The 22,591-nt window shown below is 38.7% G+C and overlaps 1 pseudogene; it reads left to right on the top strand.

The window, feature by feature from the left end:
- The first annotated feature begins 8,374 nt into the window (after positions 1-8,374).
- Positions 8,375-12,429, top strand: LOC121465449 (annotated as a pseudogene).
- The last annotated feature ends 10,162 nt before the right edge of the window (positions 12,430-22,591 follow it).

Here is a 22,591-nt window from a genome sequence, read left to right as displayed (position 1 = left end):
AAAAACAGTGCTGTTCTAAAAAGCTAAACGTCCAAGCCACTTGCATCATGTCATTATGGTGCCTATATATGTTACTATAAGTTATTCCAGCCACTTCGCCTAGATCCAGTGATGCGGGGGGAAAAAGGAAGAGAAGGCAGAGAGAAATATCAATGCCTCCTTGTCCTTCCATCCTTCCCTATCTTCAGGGAAGCTAAGGCAGGTTTTGGAATATCAAGAAATGAGTTCATGCTGTGCAGGCCTCCCATTTTCTAGCAAGAATAAAATGCACATGCATACATGCTCTATGAAATATGAGTTATATAATATTGGTGATTCTGCATATGAACTGAATGCTATTACATTTGCATTCAAAGCTACCATGGCCCAATGAAAAGTTGGATGAATTTGTGTTATTTATAATTACAGTTTTTCTTTACTTAGAAACAATAATAAATAACAAATCAAAACTACCTGTAAAAGTTGTGAGAGAAAGCATAGAAGAAAAGAAAGTTATTTTAGTACTTTGAACAGCTTCTATTTTCCTTTTTTTTTTTTGGAGGAAATGACCTGCTAGTCTCATTTTACACAGAGCTCCAGGAATTCTGTTTTTGGGAACAAGCCAGTTGAGCAAACAGGGAGTTTGAGCAGACCAGATGGACAGGGTTCACTCCATGGACAGCCTACTTCCACAACCCTGTGTCTGTACCTCCCTTCTGGCCCCCAGTGCTGTGCCTTCATATCATCTGACGTATTGGATCTCCAAGTGTACTTTGCATAATCACAGTTACAATCAAATGAAAATTTGCTGAAAAGTTTGCACTTCTGTTATTATCATCCTCTCTACATTAAAACTTGGCAATTGCCTCAAAATTGTTTCTTATAGCTACTGTTTTCTCTGGTGTAGGATTGATCTGGGATCATGTATTACATTCAATTTCTGTATCTCTTTGGTTTTTTAATAAGAAAGAATTTATCATACTCTATTTCTTAAGGTTTTTCAAGACCACAAACCAGGTATTTTCTAGAATGCCCCTCAATTTGGCTTTATATATTTCAGGCAGACAATTTTGGTTAAGCTATAATATCACTTGAGAAGGTTCTTGACGTCAAATTTCCTCATTATTGCATGTGGTATTAATCTTGATCACTTACTGCGATATATATTGCCTTTTCCCACTAGGCTACTACTTTTGCCTTTGCAATTAATAAGCAATCTTAGGCCAATGCTTCACTGCCATTTCCTGAGCACTCACTAAGTCCCAGGCTGCATTAGTTACTGTATATGTTTTATTACACTGACCCTTCACAATAAACTGCGAGGTGTATTCCATTCTCCCCCTCCTCCCTCTCTCTTCTGTCAGGTTAGAAAAGGGAGGGCTGAGGTCACATAAATGGTTGTGTGTAACTCCAGAATCTATTCCTGTCTTCTTGTACCAAGGCCTCGGGAACAGTCAAGTGCCTAGAGCTCTTGTTCTCAGGATCCGGGGACACAGCTGCTGTGGAGTGGAATGCAAGTATGAGCTTTAAGCCTATGCTCCTGAGTGGAAGAACCCATCTGAGCAGGGTGACCAAGGCACACACAGTTCCATCTCCAACGGTGTAGCATTCTGAGAAAGGGGAGGCTGCAGACACAGTGTGGATGCCAGGATGGGAAATGAGGGGAAGAGGGAGATGGCAAACCACAGTGGTTATTTGTGTCTGTGAAAATGCTTGGATGGCTCTCAATGGATATTGTTCAAGCCTATAGATGTTCAACACTGGTAGCAAATGCCTCAGCCTGTGGGAAGCACTGATCAGGCCGGAGTCCTGTGTGTATTGGGCCTGGATTACGTGGGAGCTCTCTGTCTGCATTTACCACTCAATTTTGCTATAACGTCAAAGCTGCTTTTTAAAATGAAGTCTATTTGCAAAGGGATATATACCAATAGACGGGTTTGGACTTTCTGCAGTTACCACAAACCCATTGTTTTAAGGGATTGTATCATTTCCTTTCGGAAGGAAGACTTTGTATACACCAGTTCTATTAGAATCAGCGGCCATTCTAAAGCACTGGGAAGGAAAAGAAATAAAAGAAGTTCAAGAGATTAAATTTTATAGAGAAATATATACAGCGGGGAGAGAGGGGGAACCATCTGGGGAAAGGCATAGCAAGAAAAAACAAATGCCCTTCGTATGCCCTTTTCTTCTGGCAAGACTTTGTATTTTCTCCCGCTGCCGGCAGAGAGCGAATGAGCTGCCCTTTGATTCCTGCCCTGAGGATGGTCTGGGATGATGGCTGACACATTGCCTCTGAAAGCAAAGGTCTCCCTCTGGCCCCATAAACTGCCAGCTAGGCCAAGGCCTGTTTCGAGGCCAGCTCCTTGCCCTTGTCTTCAATCTCCAGGCTGACTGACTGACTGCCTAGAGATTCCATATGTTGTCAGGAATCAGACCATCTCCAGATAGTGACTTGCTGCAAACCAGAATGGAAAGCCAGGACCCTCAGCTGGGTGTGTGGTTGCCTGGCAGCATGAGTCATGCGGCCACAGGCAGGTGACATGTGAGGGCCTTGAGAAGCGCTGGCCCCCTTATAAAGACACAAGGATCAGTGAGAACAAACTGAAGATGAAACAGGAAGACTTCCGGTACGTATCAATTACAATACTGCATGGAGACTAGAAGCTAGCACTATCAACAAGGAAAGAAAAGCCAAAATACCAGGTGCTGCAGGGAAGTGCTTGCGTAGTGCAGCCGACAGCTCCCAGATGTGTCGGAGTGACAGTTGCTTCTGAAGATAGCTAGTTCAGCAATTCCAGAAGCCTGACAGGCAAAGCAGAAGAAAGAACTAGTCTGGTGTGGTGGTCTGAATGATAAACGTCCCCCGCAGGGCTCATGTAGGTGAAAATTTGGTGCCCAATCAGTGCTACTATCTAGGAAAGTTAGGACCATTTAGAAGGTAGAACTTTGCTGAAGGAAGTACATCACTGGGAGCTGGCTTTGAGGAACAATGGAGAAGGCACAGATGTGAACAATCAGCCTTCTTTAAGTCCATGACCAGGATTAGAGCCAGACTGGTGGGGGAACATTAAAGTGCAGTATATGACTATGTAAAAATGTCTAAATAAAATACCATTTTATTGAACCAATATATGCTAATAAAAAGACAGATGAGACAGAGGCTTAGCAAAGATTTATTATTCTTTTTGTAAAAACAGAAACATCTTTTTGTTAAAAAAAAATTAATGAATACCTAAAATAGAAAACAGGAATACCTGAGAGTGATGAAGATAAATCCATGTTTTAATAACATATGTATTCACCAAAATTCATGTCCTGGGAAGACACTTTGAATCAGAACTGCTTGCAGTATTCAGCAAGATGGAAGTATGGGAAGTTGGTCAGAGATAGTCTATAGGGAAATGTGGACAGGTTCTGAGCATTTCTCCTGGGAAGGACTGCCCAGAGGTGTGACCAGCATTCACAGATTCCTGAAGGATGGCCTGCATCTGGAGTTTGACCACATGAAGGACTTCCTGGGGTTCCAGAAGAGAGAATGAAATCCAGGTCTCTCCTCTCCACATTTATTCATCTTTAATAGCCAGTGATCAGCTGAATGTATCGCCTTTAATCCCAGCACTCGGGAGGCAGAAGCAGGCTGATCTCTGTGAGTTCAAGGTCAGCCTGGTCTACAAGCAAGTCAGTGATGAATTTAGCAAGCTAATTCTGTGTTCTCATTCTCTGTCCCTGTCTCTCCGTCTCCCTCTCACATTCTCTCCTCCTCCTCCTTCTTCTGTCAGACAACCACAGAACATAGTGTCTTCAGCAATAGGGTTTTTTTTGTTGTTGTTGTTGTTGTTTTGTTTTTTGTTTTTTGTTTGTTTGATTTTCAAGACAGGGTTTCTCTGTGTGTAATCCTGGCTGTCCTGGAACTATCTCTTGTAGACCAGGCTGGCCTCGAACTCAGATTTCTAAATGCCTCTGCCTCCTGAGTGCTGGGATTAAAGGCATGTGCCACCACCGCCCAGCCCTGTAATAGGATTTTACTTTCTAATTCAGGTGGGCAGTCAAGCGTAGTGACAATAGCCTGTACTGTTTAGGAAACCCAGGAGTCTACCTGACTCATTTTCCTTCTGATGGGTTGTACTAACAAGCACAAGCCAGCTTAATTTTTGAGGTTTGGCCATCTGGGACATAGGACTCTATAGTATCAGATTGTCGTTATTTTCTCCTCTGTTTCTATTCTACCCTTATTCAAAACTGTCTTGCCTCACCTTTTGTCCATATTGTTCACCCTTCTATACACTCTCCTCTACTTCCCTATCAACCCAATAGCAATGACTAGCTTTACTCTCCTCTTTTCCTTTGTGCTCATAACCTTTGCAGCTAATATCTTAGTGCATACTGTATTACCGATATTCCTTTACTTCCTAAAATGATAGGACTCTAAGGAGTGATTCGATGTTATTTGGCTACACTGCATGTTCATAGTGAATCTATATCCTGATAGACTGATTCCTAGTCATTATTATACTTTAGTAGAGTCCTGGGGACTAAACTTGACTCCCTAAACTCCAGCTTAGCAGATAAAAACGATTTCTCAACTCTACTAAAGCCCACTCTCTCTAACATTGCAAACGATTTTTTTTAGTTTAACCAAGAAATAAATCTTACACATACAACACAAGAAACAAAGAAACTAAGACAACATTAATACTCCAAAAATTATTAATTCCACAGTAACAGACTCTGATGAGAACAAAATAGATAAAAATCCCAAACAAAGAATTCAAAGGAGTAATTATAATTATATTCAAAGAACACAAAAAGGAAACAAACAAACTCGTAGGTGATTCTCCAAAATAAAAAAGCAGTTCACTGAAATAAGGGATGATATATATATATATATATATATATATATATATATATATATATATATGAAAGTGGAAATGAATAAAGAGACAGAAATGCTAGGGAGAAATGAAGTACAAGAAATTAAAAACTCAATAAATCAGTTAAAGAGCTCTATTATAGGGGTGTGCAGGACATTATTGGAGCTTGAAGATAAGGTAGAGGAATTGGAATATTCACCAAAAGATAAGTTAGTAAGAAATGCCATCATTAGCATCAGCTGTTGATCTGGCAGAAACCCAGAGTAACCTGGGAAGATAAGGCACATCTAAATAATTTCCTTAATCAGAAAATTGTTCTGTGAGCATAACTGGAGGGCATTTTCTTAATTATTAATTGATGTAGAATATTCCACCCCACTGTGGACAGTGCCATTTCTAAGCAGATGGCCCTGGACTATATAAGAAAGCTAGATGATAAAGCCTATAAGTAGCATTCTTGTGGTTTCTACCATGGTTTCTTCTGTAGTTCATGCCTTGACATCTTTTATGGTGCACTTTCAACTTGTAAGATGAAATAAACCTTTTCCTAAGTTGTTTTTGGTCATAATGTTGGATCATAGTAACAGAAAAGCAAACTATGACAAGAAGCTAAAAATAAAATGTTCAACAATTAAGGAATACGATGAAAAGGAGCAAGTCTATGAATAATAGATACAGAAGAAGGGGGAAATTTCATACTAAAAGCACACAAAACATTTTCAATAAAATAATAGCAGGAAATTGCTGATGTTCCCAAGCACAGCAGATATTTAAAATATCAAACACAAAGACAAGAGAAAAATTTCCCATGTCACGCTAAACTCAAAACACTTACATGTACAGAAAAAGAAAGAAAATATATTGAAAGAAGCAAGTTGCACATAAAGACAAGGTCATAAAATAACAGCAAACTTTACAACAGAAACTCTAACATTCAACTGGGCTTTGGAAAGGCATATGTGAAACTATGAAACACAACAAATAGAAACCCAGATGTCTATACCTAGCAAATACTCAGGCTACACACAATGAATTTATTTGTTATAATTGAAGGATAAAAGACTTTCCATAAAAAAAAAAAACAAATCCAAGGAATTCATGAGTCTTAACCCAATTCTACTGAAGATACTTAAAAAATCTTTAGGATTACAGAGAGAGACAGGCACATCCATGAGGTACAGGAAGGAATAAGCCACATTAAAATGAGGAGATGGAAAACAGCAAATGCTCCAAAAATCACAAAATGACAGGAATTATTAAACACACTTTAATAATTACTCCGAATATCAATGCCCTAAATTCTATAAACAAATGACACAAACTAGAAGATTGGATATAAAAATAAGATCAATCTATTTGTTTCTTCCAAGAAAATGTACAGAGTCTACTTATTGGGAAAGAATAGAAAATGGTACTCAAAGCAAACAGAACTAGGATACAAGCAACTATCCCCATACTACTGTGTGACAAAATGGATTTCAAACCAAAATTAGGCAGAAGAAGTAGAGAAGCCTTCATACCTATTAAGCAAACAACACATCAAGAAGATAGTATCATTTTAAATACACACACACTGGATCTAAACTTCATAAAACAAATGGCACTGGATGTACTGACACAGATTAGTCTCAATACAATAATAATGCTTACTTCAATGTCACATTCTCATCAATAGACAGATCTCAACAATAAATAAACAGGCAAACAAAATAATGTCTTAGTTATATCAGGGCTGGAGAGATGGCTCAGCATAGAAAATCACTGGCTGCTCTTGCAGTATGGTGCTTCACAATCACCTATAACTCCAGTTCCAGAAGATCTAAGACCCTCTTCCGATCACTGAGTGCACAAGGCATGCACATGTTAAGACACAAATAAATGCAAACAAAAAATACATGCACATGAAAATGAATCTAATCTTTAATAAATGCCAAACCATATGCACTACAGTGAAAGCCATCCAGATAGGGAAGTCTACAGCTGCAAGTTCCTTCATTGAAAATATCAGGGAGATCACAACAAACAACAATTTACTTACCTTAAGGCCTTGGGGAAAAGAAGAACAAGCCAAGCTCAAAATCAGTAAATGGAAAAAATAGTATAGAAACCAACAAAATGGAAATAAAACCTAATACGAAAGTCAATGAAACCCACATTTGTTCTTTGAAAAGTTTTATAAGTCTTTAGACAACTAACCAAAAGAATGAGTGGGCCCAAATTAAAAATTAAAGATATTATAATATACCAATGAAATTCAGAAAATTATTAGGACATACATTTAAAATTTATATTCCTCTAAAATAGAAAACATAAAAAGAAATAAATGAAGCTCTAGATGTGAATGATCCACCAAAATTAAACAAAGATGATGTAAACTATTTAAACAGATCTATAACAAGAAGTGGGTTTGTTTGTTTGTTTGTTTGTTTGTTTATCTGGTTGGCTGGTTGATTTTGGTTTTTTTCAAGACAAGGTTTCTTTGTGTAAATATGGCTGTCCTGGAACTCATTCTGTAGACCAAGCTGACCTTGAACTCAGAGATCCATGAGCCTCTGCCTCCCAAGCATGTGTGCCACCAGTGATGGGTGGCAATCTTTTTAATTGTACTAGAAATTGATACGATGATTTAGTGAGTAAAGGTACTTGGCCCCAAACTTGATTACCTGAGTTTGATTCCCACACCTATATAGTGGAAAACAAAAACTGGCTTTCACAAATGATCCTCTCACCGCTACACATGCACACATACAAATAAATAAATGTAACAATACGTTTAATTCCACTAAAAAAAAAAGTCCAGGCCTAGGTATGGACATTGTTGAATCTACCAGATCTTAAAAGAAGAACCAGCACTAGTGGGTATCTAAATATTTCTTAAAATAAAAAAAGACAGATTGCTACAAGAATCTTTCTATGAATACAGAATCAACATGATACCAAAACCAGATAAAAACACAACAACAAAAAGAAAAAATTATATCCCAATATCCTTGATAAACCTAGATGCAAATGTTGATGATAAAATTAAGTAAATTAAGTTAATTTGAATTTGACAGACCAAATTCAATAGCACAGAGAAAATATAATTCACCATGATCAATTTGGCTTCATCCCAAATACTTAGTGATGGTTCAGCATATGCAAAACAAGAAATCTGATACGTTATGTAAATGGACTCATGGTCTAAAAATGTGATCGTCTCAATAGCTGCATAAGAGGGTTTTGATGAACTCTAACACCATTTATGATAAGAGTCTTGAATAAAGGACACAGAAAAGCCATACCTCAACATAATAAAGGTTACATATGAGAGTCTTATGGTCAGCATCACAGATGGGAGAAAACTCAGCATTTCAATTAAAATCAGGAACAAGTGGTGTTCACTGTTTCCATTCTTGCTTAATATACTGCCTGAAGTCTAGCTAGAGCAAGAAGAAAAGAGAAGGAAACAAGGTACACAAATAGGATAGAAGTTAAAAGTTAAAAAAAAAAAAATCCCACAGTGACTCCCAAAAAAAAAAAAAATGGCTCCTCTCCCAAAGGAAGTGGAAGAAGATTGTGAGGATGAAGAAATATCAGATGAAGAAGATGACAGTAGTGGAGAAGAAGAGGTTGTCACCCCTCAGAAAAATAGGCAAGAAGGCTATCACACCTCCATCAAAGAAGGTGGTTGTTTCACAAACAGAAAAGGTTGCAGTTCCCTCACCAGTTAAGGAAGCTGCTGTTACCCCAGGTAAAAACGCAGCAGCCACATCAGCCAATAAGGCAGTTACACCAGCAAAGCAGGTGCAGCACCTGGTCAGAAGGGAGCCACACAAGCAAAAGTATTCTTAACCGGCCCTGGTAAGAAGGGAGCTGTCACTTCAGCCCAAGGCACTAAGAATGGTAGGAATGCCAAGAAGGAAGAGAGTGATAAGGATGAAGACAATGATGATGAAGATGGCAGTGATGAGGATGAAGATGATGAGGAAGAGCATGAATCTGAGCCACCAATAGTGAAAGGATTGAAACCATCAAAATAGCTGCTGCTGCTGCTCCTGCCTCAGAGAATGAGGACGAGGAAGATGATGAGGAAGATGACAATGAAGAAGATGACTTGTGGAAATCACACCCACTAAAGGAAAGAAAACTCCGCCAAAAGTTGTTCCTGTGAAGGCCAAGACTGTGGCTGAAGAGGATAATGATGGAGGAGGAGATGGATGAAGAGGAGGAAGAGAACGAAAAAGCAGAGGAAGAGCCTGTTAAAGCAGCACCTGGAAAACAGAAGAAGGAAATGACCAAACAGAAAGGAGTCCCTGAAGACAAGAAACAGAAAGTGGTGGAAGGCTCAGAATCAACTACACCTTGCAACCTCTTCATTGGAAACCTTAACCCAAACAAGTCTGTCGCTGAATTAAAAGATGCCATCAGAGAACTTTTTACTAAAAATGATCTTGCTGTTGTGGATGTCACAACTGGTACAACTAGAAAATCCAGCTATGTGGACTTTGAGTCTGCTGAAGACCTAGAAAAGGCCTTGGAGCTCACTGGTTTAAAAGTGTTTGGCAATGACATTAAACTAGAAAAACCAAAGGAAGAGACAGTAAGAAAGTTCAAGCTGCAGGAACACTTTTAGCAAAAAACCCTTCATTCAACATCACTGAGGATGAATTAGAAGAAGTGTTTGAAGATGCTGTGGAGAACAGATTGGTTAGCCAGGATAGGAGGAGTAAAGGGATTTGCTTATATTGAATTTAAGTCTGAAACTGATGCACAAAAAAATCTTTGAAGAGAAGCAGGGGGCAGAAATTGATGGGCAATCTGTTTTACTTTACTGCACTGGAGAAAAAGGACAACAAAGGCAAGAAAGAGCTGGAAAGAATAGCACTTGGGGTACTGAATCAAATACTTTGGTTTTAAGTAACCTTTCCTACAGTGCAACAGAAGAAACTCTTTAGAAATCATTTGAGAAAACAGCTTTTATCAAAGTACCCCAGAACCAACAAGACAGATCTAACGGGTATGCATTTATAGAATTTGCTTAATTTGAAGATGCTAAAGAAGCTTTAAGCTCCTGTAGTAAAATGGAAATTGGGAGCAGAACAATCAGGCTGGAGTTACAAGGACCCAGAGACTCACCTAATGCAAGAAGACAGCCATCCAAAACTCTGTTTGTTAAAGGTCTGTCTAAAGATACCACTGAAGAGACCTTAAAAGAATCATTTGTGGGCTCTGTTCGTGCAAGAGTAGTTACTGATTGGGAAACTGGTTCCTCTAAAGGGTTTGGTTTGTAGACTTCAATAGTGAGGAAGATGCCAAAGCTACTAAGGAGGTCATGGAAGATGGAGAAACTGATGGGAACAAAGTTACCTTAAACTGGGCCAAACCTAAGAGTCAAGGTGGCTGTGGTGGCCAAGACAGTTGCAAAGGAGGAAGAGGTGGATTTGGTGGCAGAGGCCTGGGGAGGGGGGTATGGAGAGGGGGCTTTGGAGGTGGAAGAGACTTCCAAAGTGGCAGACTTCAAGCCACAAGGAAAAAGATGAAGTTTGACTAGATCCTTCCATCCCAATATTTCCCGATTCATTTTAAAGAAAGGACTCTGGGATTTTACACTGTTACCTGTTAAATGACAGAGGCTTTTAAGGACAGTTCAAGAGGCTTTTGTTTATTTGTTTGTTTGGTTTTGTTTTTTTCCTAAGGTCTTTTTTTGTGTTAGGGGTTGTAAAAGAATGTTTATCATGTTTTTTTGCTTCAATGACTTTAGGACAAATTAAAAGTCCTAAATTCTAAAATAAAAAGAAAGAAAAGAAATCAAACAACAAATTGATTAATGAAATGAACAGAAGATTTCAAGAGATAAACTACAACTAGTCGATGAACTTTTGAAAAATCTTCCCACTTTAGGAGCCATCAGTACTCTAATGTGTATATATTCCATACTTTCTTCATCCATTCTTCCATTGAAGGGCATCTAGGTTGTTTCCAGGTTCTGGCTATTACAAATAATACTGTTATGAACATAGTTGAACAAATGCTTTTGTCATTTGATAGAGCATCTCTTGGGTATATTCCCAAGAGTGGTATTGCCGGGTCCGGGGGTAGGTTGATCCCGAATTTCCTGAGAAACCGAAACACTGACTTCCACAGTGGTTGCACAAGATTGCATTCCCACCAGCAATGGATGAGGGTACCCCTTCCTCCACAGCCTCTCCGGCAAAGGCTATCCTTGGTGTTTTTGACTTTAGCCATTCTGACAGGTGTAAGATGATATCTCAAAGTTGTTTTGATTTGCATTTCCCTGATTGCTAAGGAAGTTGAGCACGACCTTAAGTGTCTTTTGGCCATTTGAACTTCTTCTGTTGAGAATTCTCTGTTCAGTTCAGTGCCCCATTTTTTAATTGGGTTAATTAGCATTTTAAAGTCTAGTTTCTTGAGTTCTCTATATATTTTGGAGATCAGACCTTTGTCTGTTGCGGGGTTGGTGAAGATCTTCTCCCAGTCAGTAGGTTGCCTTTGTGTCTTAGTGACAGTGTCCTTTGCTTTACAGAAGCTTCTCAGTTTTAGTATGGAATATATACACATTAGAGTACTACGCTGTGGTAAAAAACAATGACTTCTCGAATTTTGCATGCAAATGGATGGAAATAGAAAACACTATCCTGAGTGAGGTATCCCAGACCCAAAAAGATGAACATGGGATGTACTCACTCATAATTGGTTTCTAGCCATAAATAAGGGTCACTGAGTCTACAATAGGTGAATCTAAAGAAGCTAAGTAAGAAGGTGAACCCAAGGAAAAACATATAGTTATCCTCTTAGCTAAGGGAAGTAGACAAGATTGCCAGGGAGATAATTGGGATCTTGGGGGTGGGGTGGGATGGGGGTAAGGGGAGATGGGGAGAGAAAAGTTAAAAGGGAAGGAGGGGGGGCCTTGGGGAAATAGGAGGATTGGGATAAAGGAAGGTTGGACAGGGGAGCACGGAACCACAATTCTTAGTTAAGGGAGCCACTTTAGGGTTGGCAAGAGACCTGACCCTAGAGGGGCTCCCAGGTGCCCAAGCCGAGGTCCCCAGTTAGTTCCTTGGGCAGTTGAGGATAGGGAACCTGAAATGACCCTATCCTATAGCAATACTGACGAATATCTTGCATATCATCATAGAACCTTCATCTGGTGATGGATGGAGATAGAGACAGAGACTCACACTGGAGCACTAGACTGAGCTCCCAAGGGTCCCAATGAGGAGCAGAAGGAGGGAGAACATGAGCAAAGAAGTCGGGACCACGAGGGGTGCACCCACCCACTGAGACAGTGGAGCTGATCTATTGGGAGCTCACCAAGGCCAGCTGGACTGTGACTGAAAAAGCATGGGATAAAACTGGACTCTCTGAACATGGCGAACAATGAGGGCTGATGAGACACAAAGGACAATGGCACGGGGTTTTGATCCTGCTTAATGTGCTGGCTTTGTGGGAGCCTAGCCAGTTTGGATGTTCACCTTCCTAGATATGGACGGAGGGGGGAGGACCTAGGACTTACCACAGGGCAGAAAACCCTGATGGCTCTTTGGACTGGAGAGGGAGGGGGAAAGGAGTGGGGGGAGGGGGAGAAGGGTGGGAGGAGGGGGAGAAGGGTGGGAGGAGGGGGAGAAGGGTGGGAGGAGGGGGAGGGAAATGGGAGGCTGGGAGGAGGTGGAAACTTGTTTTTTTTTTTCTCCTTTTCTCAATTAAAAAAAAAAAAGAGCCATCAGAGAATTTCGAATTAACACTTCCTTGATATCCATCTCTCCCTAGTCAGGATGCCAGTCATTTATAAAACAAACAACAAATGTTGGTTAGAATGTGACTAGTGAGAATGTGAACTAGCCCAGCTACTATGGAAGTCTAAAGACAGTACATCAAAAACCTAACATTTGGACTGTGGAGAAGCTTAGTGGTTCAAAATTTGCCCAAGTATGAGAACTTGAGTTTGGATCCCCAGAATCCACATAAGAGCAAATGCAAGGGTGTTCCTCTGTAATCCCAACACTCCCAATGTGAGATGGGGGGTGGACACAGGATCTCTTATCCCCCTCAAAAAACCTAAACTAAAAATAGATCTACCATATAACCCAGCAACATCGCCCATACATATTTACCCAAAAGACTCCAAATCACCGTATCTCAGACACTTGCACAACAATGCTTATTACAGCACTCTTGGCAAAAGCTAAGATGGAATCAACCTAAGTATTCAGGAGCAGAAAACTTGATAAAGAAAATGAGTTATGAGCTGATCGGAATGGCTGATAGGTAGGGATGCCGGTCACACAAACCTGACAACTGAAGTTAGGGATCCTCAGAGCTCAAGCAGAGATAAAAGGAGAGAACAACTTGGAGGGTTGTCGTCCTGCCTCCACATACATGTCATGGCTTGCACACAGACAGTAATAAAGTGGTTTAAATGGTTCTTTAAAAATATAAGAATAAACGTTGCATATATCCATAATTTAAAAAATTCAGTCATAAAAAGCAAAGTTGTAACTTTCAGGGAAATGGATGCAATTGAAGGTGGTTATATTAAGTGAATAGTATGGCTCAAACGTGGTTATCATGATTTCTGTTATGATGGGTCATGAAGGTTATACATATATACAAAATAGAAATGGTACAAAAGTAGATATGAAAAGACCAGGAGGAATAATGGGGAAATAGAAAGGGAAAGTCTATGGATGCGGGGAATATGCTCAAAATACGATATGTACTTGTATGAAAATGCTCTTATGTAACACAAGAACATGATACATATATGCAATGAGATAATTTTAAGCATTTTATAATACTCGGGGGAGATTGAAACAGACACAAAGACACAAGGAGAGCTCAACTTCTAGCCAGACACTATAAAAATCTAGGAAAAAATGGAATGATGCCTTTTAAGAGCTAAAACTTGTCAACCCGGAATTCTATACTCAGGCAAAAAAAAAAAAAAGGAAGGCAAAAATAAAGTTTTCAAGCAAAAGCTGAGAGAATTCATCACACCAGCAGATCTGCACTTCAGAAAATGTTACATGATGTCAAACATAAATCCAAATCTATGCAAAAATAACTGAACCCATAAATAAGTGAATACATGGATGCTTTCATCTTTTGGTTATTCAAATGATTCTAACAACACTTTGTAGTACTTAAAACATAGAAGTAAAGATTAAGGACAATTGCACCAGAAGACCAGAGACAGAAATGAAACGTGCAGTTTTATGTTAGTTAAACTGTAAGTGAAACAATACACTATTTGGAGGGTTGGTGATGATAAACCAGGCACTCATAAGTCAGTCCTAAAATTCAAGAAGTTTTTATTAGTAGGAAATTCATACAGTATTCAGTAGTAGAGAAATGTCTTGAGTGTCTTATTACCAAGCAGGACAGAAAAGTCATTCTTTGGTTTGTTTGCTTGTTTACTATAAAAATAAGATAAAAAAATTTCACATTGAAATTAGACAAAGCAAACTGTAGGGAAAAAAAAAGCTCAAGAGAAGGCACCAAAAACCAGAGACCCACTCTCTTGCACATCCAGGAATCCCATAAAATCACTAATCTGGAAGCCATAACACACAAAGGACCCGAGGCAGACCTGTGGAGGCCCTGAGCGTGCTGACTCGGTCTCTGTGCGTTTGTACGAGCTGGGATCAGGTGATTTATAGGGTCTTGTTTTCTTGGTGTCCTCCATCCACTTCGGCTCTTGCACTTTTTCTGCCTCCTCTTCTGCACACTTCTCTAAGCCCTAACAGGGGGGATTTGTTCCATCCTGGCTCCAGTGCTCTTTCGATCTACTTTTTTAGCATCTTTGGTACAGGAAGGAGAAATAAAAACATCAACCCAAAGAACCTTTGATCTTCAGTGGTATCTTATCTGTAAGATACGCTAGGTATTCCTAAAGAGCTTGAGCGTCACTGAGTGGCATACATGACTATAAGCTGATAATCAGGTGTTGCTCTTGATGTACCATCATTCTTGCCATCAAGAATTTCTCATTGTGGGCCATGGTTTACCTTGGTCCTTTCTTCTGAAACCATTAGCCTTTGCTTTACCCAAGCTCCATCCACAACATCACCAAAGAAAAACATGAACATTTCTCCTTTTGGAAGGATTATAATTCTATCCTTTTCTTCATCTGGAGCTTCTGGGAAGAGCCAGAGGGCAGCTGCTGTCATTTAGGCAATGTTTGCCATCCCAGCCTCACATCTGAGCGACTGGAGAAGTAAGAGCTATACCCAGAACCAGAGTCATTGTCAGAATGTCCAGAGCTGAAGTTGGCATTGATCCTGGTATATATTAGGCCCCATCCATATGGTGCTAATACTAAGGAGATCGCAGGGCAACCATGTAACTTAAGCCAAAACAGCAACATATTCTTCAAAGGAGGTCTGCAGGGCCATGACTACTTCACCCACTATCTTTTGGACTTATTACTGGCTCGAGAACCATGGCAGCCTTCATCAGGTACTGTGCTAGACCTTAGGTTACTCATAGCAGGGATTCACAGGAAGAGCTCCTCATTCTTGAATAACATACACAGGTCAGGGAATTTTACATATGTCTATCAACTTAAATAAACCAGGACATATTCATTAAATTATACATTGAATTAGATATTGTTATCCCCACTATACATATGTGAATAAAGATCAAGAAAATCAGACAGGAACAAAGATTCCATGATAGTAAATGACAACACCAAAATTTGAGTGCTGATCCGTATACAGCCCAAGACTTCTTTTCCCATACCACAGTGTCTCATATTTGCATATCCTGTTGACTCAAAAAAAGCAGACCCACAGATGCCTCTTTTTCACACAATCGCACTCTTGTGGGCAATTATCAAGTTCTGCCTGCAGCTTTTCTATATCCTTAGAACTAGTATCAGAAACAGTTCTTCTATGTGGATACCGTGACAATGCTGACCCCCGGGCTGAACGGTCCAGTGCATCATTCTGTCTGAGTCTCTTCTCCACATGACTGAGCAAAGGAACATCTGGGCTGGCTTGCTTCTGAACATCTAAGTGGATAGATGTCAATCAAAGGGGATTATGAGTGCCCTAATGTTCCCAGGACCCTGTGCAAATTAATGAGATGTCACATCAAACTTAAATGTGCTCCAAGTCCTGTGAGTTGCAAAATAAGCAGGCCATGCTGACAGGAAAGGTGATCTATTAACGCCGGTAGCTCTGAATAAAATCCATTATCCCCAGTGTACTTCATATGCTTCTCTGTAAACATTTTATCACCTCACAACTCAAGGGACACAAGACCATGGAAGAGGCCATGAAGGTTGTTAGCTATCAGAATATGGGGGCTAAATATTAAACAATAAAGCTGTCTAAAGATGAATTCACGCCCATGGAGAATAATTACATCAGGTACTAGCTTGAGGAAGGCCAGGGCTCATGACTCTACTGAAGCTTTCCAATAATTCTTCAAGGGAGGTGCACAAGTAAGTTGCCTACTGCTGTATGACAAATTGATCTAAACTTTAGCAGCTCGAAAACATCACATATTTATTTCCTCACTGTCTCTGTGAGTCAAGAATCCAGAAAGAGGCTAGCTGACTCTTCTTGCTTAAGGTCTCTTACAAGGCTACCAGAATCTTGGCTGAAGGGGGATCTACTCCCAAGCTCACTTCTGTATCTATTGGATCTTATTCCTTGAGGGTTGCTGGACTGAGGGCCTCAGTTTCTCTCTGTGCTAGTTACTTTTCTGTTGCTGTGATAAAATCCCTGACCAAAAAAAAAAAAAACCCTTTGATTTTTTTATCTATTTTCACTTATGACTTCAGAGGGATAGAGTCCATAATGGTGGGGAAGGCCCAGAAGTAGGAGCTGGAAGCAGAAAGTTCTCATTTTATCTACACTTAGGAAGCAGAGAGAGAAAACAGGAAGTGGTATCAAACTATAAACTTTCAAAACACACCACCAGTGACCCCCTTGCTCCAGCAAGACTCCACCTCTTAAGTCCTCTAACCTTATGGTAGAATGGTAGTTTTCACAATGTTAATCCTACCAATCCTCATGCCTGAGAGGTATTTCCATCTGCTTGTGTCTTTCTCAATTTCTTTCTTTAGTCTCTTAAAGAGTTTATTATAACAGTCTTTCACTTGCTTGGAAACAGTTATTCCAAGAGATTTTTCTCAGGCTATTGAGAAAGGTACTGTTGCCCTGGTTTCTTTACCAGTATGTTTTGCCCTTTGTATATAGGAAGGCTACTGATCTTCGTGTGCTTCTTTATTGAAAGTGTCGATAAGCTGTACAAGTTTCCTGGTGAAATTTTTGGAGTCATTTATGTATACAACCATAAATCTGCAAATAAAGATACTTTGACTTCTTTTTTGCCTATATGAACTCCCTTGAGCTTCTTCAGTTATTCCTATCGCTCCAGCTAAGACTTCAATTACTGTATCAAACACATATGGAGAAAGTGGTCATTCTTGTCTTATTCCTGATTGAGGTAGAAATGCTTTGAGTTTCTCTTCATTTAGGACAATGTTGACCATAAGTTTGTTATAAATTGTGTTCATTATGCTGAGATTCCCTCATATCCCTTGGCTCTCCAAGACTTTAATCATGAAGATATATTGGATTTTGTCAAAGACCTTTCTGCAACTAATGTTATGATTATGAAATTTTCATCTTCTAGTATGTTTCTGATTGGATTACATTTATTGATTTATGTATTTTGGGACATCCCTGAATCTCTGGTATGAAGTCAATTGTATCGAGGTGGATTTTTTTTTTTTTTTGCTGTGCTCTTGAATTTGCTTTGCAAGTATTTTATTAAGAACTTTTACATCTATGTCCATAGTGATGTGGGATTTCCCTCTGTATGCTGTAATTACCACTAATGAATAAATCAACTGCTTTGGACCTATAGCAGGATAGAACTTAGCAAAAACTAAACTGAATGCTGGGAGGAAGAAGGCAGAGTTAAGGAGAAGCCATGTAGCCCTGCTGGAGACAGACATGGAAACATTAGCCAGTAAGCTACAGCCACATGGAGACACACAGATTAATAGAAATTGGTTAAATTAATATGTAAGAGTTAGCCAATAAGAAGCTAGAGCTAATGGGCCAACCAGTGATTTAATTAATACAGTTTCTGTGTGATTATTCTGGAGCTGAGAAGCAGGGAACAAACAGCCCTTCCAACAACACCATAGGAATATTTATCTATAATTTTAAGGGTCTTCCTATACTTTTTGGTATCAGGGTAATAGGGCCTTTATGAAAAGAATTTAGAAATGTTCCATCTGCTTCTATTTTAGGAATAACTTGAGGAGTGCTGACATTAGTTCTTCCTTGAAGGTCTGGTAGAATTCTGTGCTGAATCCAACTGTAGCTGGGCTCTTCTCAATTGGGAGATTTTTAAATCACTACTTCTGTTTCACTAGTGGCTATGAGTCTGTTTATATTGTTTATTAAATCTTAGTTTGACTTTGATAGGTTGTATATATCAAGAAATTTATCCATTTCTTTTAGGTTTTCCAGTTTAGTGGAATACAGATTTTTTTTAACTATGTCCTTATTTTTTGACTTTCCCTACTCTCTGTTGTAATGACTCCCTTTTCCTCTCTAATTTTATTAATTTGGATCCCTTGTTTTTTTCTCCTAATTTTGCTAAATGTTTGCCAATTTTGTTGATGTTTTTCAAAGAACCAACCTTCATTTCATTAATTTTGTATTTTTTTGCTTGTTTTTGCTTGTTTCTATTTCATTGATTTGAGCCCCAAGTTTGATTATTGAATTATTTTTTCTTCTCTTCTACATTTTTGGGGTATTAATTATCTCTTTTTTGTTGTTTTTTGTTGTTGCTGTTGTTTTCTTTGTTTGTTTGTTTGGTTGGTTTTGGTTTTTCAAGACAGAATTTTGCTGTAGCTTTGGAGCCTGTCCTGGAACTTGCTCTTGTAGACCAGGCTGTCCTTGAACTCACAAAGATCTGCCTGCCTCTGCCTCCCAAGTGTTGGAATTAAAGGAGTGCACCACCACTGGGGTATTATTTCTTTTTAACATCCCCAAACAGTACTACTGGGTACCAAGTGTTCAAATACATGAGCTTCTAGGGGACATTTCTCAATCAAACCATCACACTCACCCACTATGAACCTAGGACTCCTTCAGCTATTCTCTAAGTATAGTGAGCCTCTCAAATACAACTGGTCTCCCGAAGAAGGATGCTAAAAAATAAATCCCACACTATCTTAGAACTGAATATAGTAAAAGGTTATTTATTTAGGGGTAGACTCACAGATCACAATCCTCTGCTGTAACAGGAAACAGCAACTGAATCCTATAGCCAGAAAAGAGACCGGACATGTGCTTCACATCAGCATGTATAGTATAAGAAGCCATGCCCAAGTGAGCAGGTAATTTAAAGACTACTGGTGGTAGGAATTCCTACATCACCTCCCCCTTTTGTTTAAATAAAAAAAGTTCTAAGGCTATACAAAGTTATATACAAGAAGAACAAATATCAGGTATAAAATCAAATTACAACCACCATAAACAATATCAAGCAAGAAACATATGATAAATGTTTCAATAATTATTCTATCCTAATGAGTTTAAGTCTTGTATATAAATAACTTGGCCAAGTCATAAGAGGAAAGTAACTACAACTATCTAGTCTTCAACCTCATCAAACACCCAAAAAGGGAAATAACATTACTTGAGTAAGCAAGAAGTACAATCAAGCAACTTCCAAAATGAGCAACAAATGACAGAGACAACTGGCTACCTAGGAAATCACCCAAAGTCTCATTTGCAATGTTGGAGCAACCAGCTTTGGCTAAGGCCTAGAGTAACTGACAGACCATTTTCAGAGGTAGGAAATTTTTCAAAACCGTCCTACCCTGTCTTTACAAGGTTTCACAGTCTTTTTTTCTTTTATTCTGCTTGTCCTGTCTAGACATTGTGCATTTTGTCAGTGCTCAATGCATGGACAGTTCCTTGCCCAAGGGCCAGTTTTGCCAAGAAGAAAACAAGCTCCAAGTGGAGTGTCTTCTGTGCTCAACATTCTCTCAGGAATATATCAGTGCTGCCAGGAGCAATCATGTTTTACTTCAACAAAACCCTAATTTATTTTTTTTACATATTTTTAACATGATGTTAAGATCTTTTTTTAAGATTTATTCATTTATTATGTATACAGTATTCTTTCTGCATGTATGCCTGCAGGCCAGAAGAGACTGTGAACCACTATGTAGTTGCTGGGAATTGAACTCATGACCTTTGGAAGAGCAGGCAGTGCTCTTAACCACTGAGCCATCTCTCCAGCCCAACCCTAAGTTATTTAAATGCCATATTCTACAGCTCTTTGGAGTAGTTGAAAATTACGTATCTATGCAGAATATAATCTCTATGTATCTAAAGAACCTGATTAGTCTAACTATAAGTATGACAAGCATGGATGACTATTGACCTATGAATCTTGATACCTATATAACTTAAAGACTAAGACTTCAACAATCTTTAAACAACCGTGCAACTAATGAGGGCAATGATCTCAAAATGTAAACAATGTGTAAGTATCCTGATTAGAGGTAGAAATGTATATTGCAATATGATAAATACTTTCTAAAATTGTATCAAAATACAAAATGTCTTAAGCAGAGGCAGAAGCATGCATACAATATGACAAAATAACTTTCCCTAGGTATACAAATATTGTAGATAAAAATAGGGACATATTCAATATAATTTAAGCTTGAAGCAATGTACAAGAATCTACACCAAAGTAAATTGCCTATAAATAATAGCTCACAAGTATTTACTCTATTACTCACTATTATTATTAGTGTGAGTAAGGGCACACTAATCTATTAGCCCCTTTTTTTCAAAGAGATCCCTGATCCTACATAATTTTCCCCAACCCTATACCAATTATAATCAAACCCTAAATGATGTCCCCAACCCTGAAAACAGACTTTGTTGGGAGAGGGGACATCGTCTTCTAAAATTACTTCCAGCTGTCATGGGGGCAATGTTATGTCCTGTGAAAGTAAAATGATGATCTTGAGCAGCAGGTACCCAAAACATGTCTTATAGTAGCACTATCAGCATCATGACATCATATCAACCAGGTGGAGCTGTTGTTGTGGGTCCCCATCTTTTTTTCCTGGGAACTTCAAAGATTACTAAAGGAAAATTCATTGTTCATTGTAGAAAACTTAAACATATAGACATATACAGACATATATATTCAATTAAAGATATGATAGAGACAAAATAGGTAGGAAGAAAAGTAAATTTTTTTTCTAAATTCTATCTTCTTCATGTCCCACACAGATAGCTCTTGACATGAGACAGAAACTCTGAAATTTTCTTTTAACAACATGCTTGGATTTGGAGAAGGACAGAGCCATTGTCCAACTCCAAAGACAGCTCTACATATTCATAAATATATATATTTAAATGTATATGCTTTTATCACCTGTCCTTATAAGTCATATTCTTTTTTCTTGATGATCCTTATTAGATAGTTATTTTTCCTTCTGTCGGCATCCAAACATCCAGTGTCTTTTGAATTTTTGAAGATATATATTTTCCTGTAAAAACAAGAGCAGAACCCTGCCCCAAACCTATGTGATTTCCTTACCACCTATATCCACCTATATGGTTGTCACTTTTGTGGATGAGCTGTCATTTCTCTTTCTCAAGAGATTTCTCTTTTTCAAAGGAAATCTTTATTAATTTTGATGGTATCCATAGTTTTTCTTCTCCTGTGGAAACAAGAGAAAAACTTCTTCCCCAATAATTTGTGCCTTTTGTGTTCTAATTTTCTGTAAACCTACTCTATAACCTAGGTAACTAACAGAATCTCCTCTCTGTATTTTTTCAGGAGCAGTTTATAATCCCCACTTTGGCAAAACTTTCTTTACTTCTTCAAGAATGCTTTCAAAGTATCTGTGTTTGAATCAGATAGGAAAATGTTATCCATGTAATGGTAAATTGTAGATTTAAGAAATTTATTACATATTGGAAATTTTTTCCAATGGCTGACTTACAAAGTATAGGCATAGATGAGGCTACTGAGCATTCCCTGTGGAAGGACGGTCCACTGGTATCTCCTAGTAGACTGAAAATTATTATAAGTAAGCACTGGGAAGGCAAATTTTTCTCTATCCTTTTCTTGTAAAGTTGTAGTGAAGAAACAATCTTTTAAATCAATAACTATTAGAGGCCATCCTTTTAGTAATAGAGAAGGTGGGGGAATTCCATATTGTAGAGGGACAATAGGATAAATTACCTTGTTGACAGCTCTTAGATCTGTCACCATTCTCCATTTACCAGATTTCTTTTTAACAACAAATACAGCAGAATTCCAAGGGCTGGTTGATTCTTCAATATGGTGAGCATCTAGTTGCTCCTGTACCAGCTATTCTAAAGCCTGCAATTTGTCTTCTGTTAACAGCCACTGTTTAACCCAGTCTGGTTTCTCAGTTGACCATCTAATGGTAAGATTTTTGGTTCCTCTAAAGTTTTGCTTGTTGCTTTGTGTTCTTGTATAGCCTGAATGGCTGGTGACCTTTGTGTATAGTACCTTATAATATCCTTCCCAGAATTATGAGTTTCTGGGACTGCAAGAATGTTATTCTGGGTATTCCATTGCTGCAGCAGGTCATGACCCCATTTTCACTGCAATATTAGCCACAAATGGCCCCAACTTTCCTCTCTGTCCTTCTAGTCCTATGCATTCAACCCATCTCATGCTTTGTTTCACTTGAGATATAGTTC

The sequence above is a fragment of the Microtus oregoni genome, unplaced genomic scaffold (assembly GCF_018167655.1).
Source record: "Microtus oregoni isolate MIOR12 unplaced genomic scaffold, Mior012 000031F_ref0000149, whole genome shotgun sequence".
In the NCBI taxonomy this organism is placed as follows: Eukaryota; Metazoa; Chordata; class Mammalia; order Rodentia; family Cricetidae; genus Microtus; species Microtus oregoni.
This window is presented reverse-complemented; position numbering and strand designations above follow the sequence as displayed.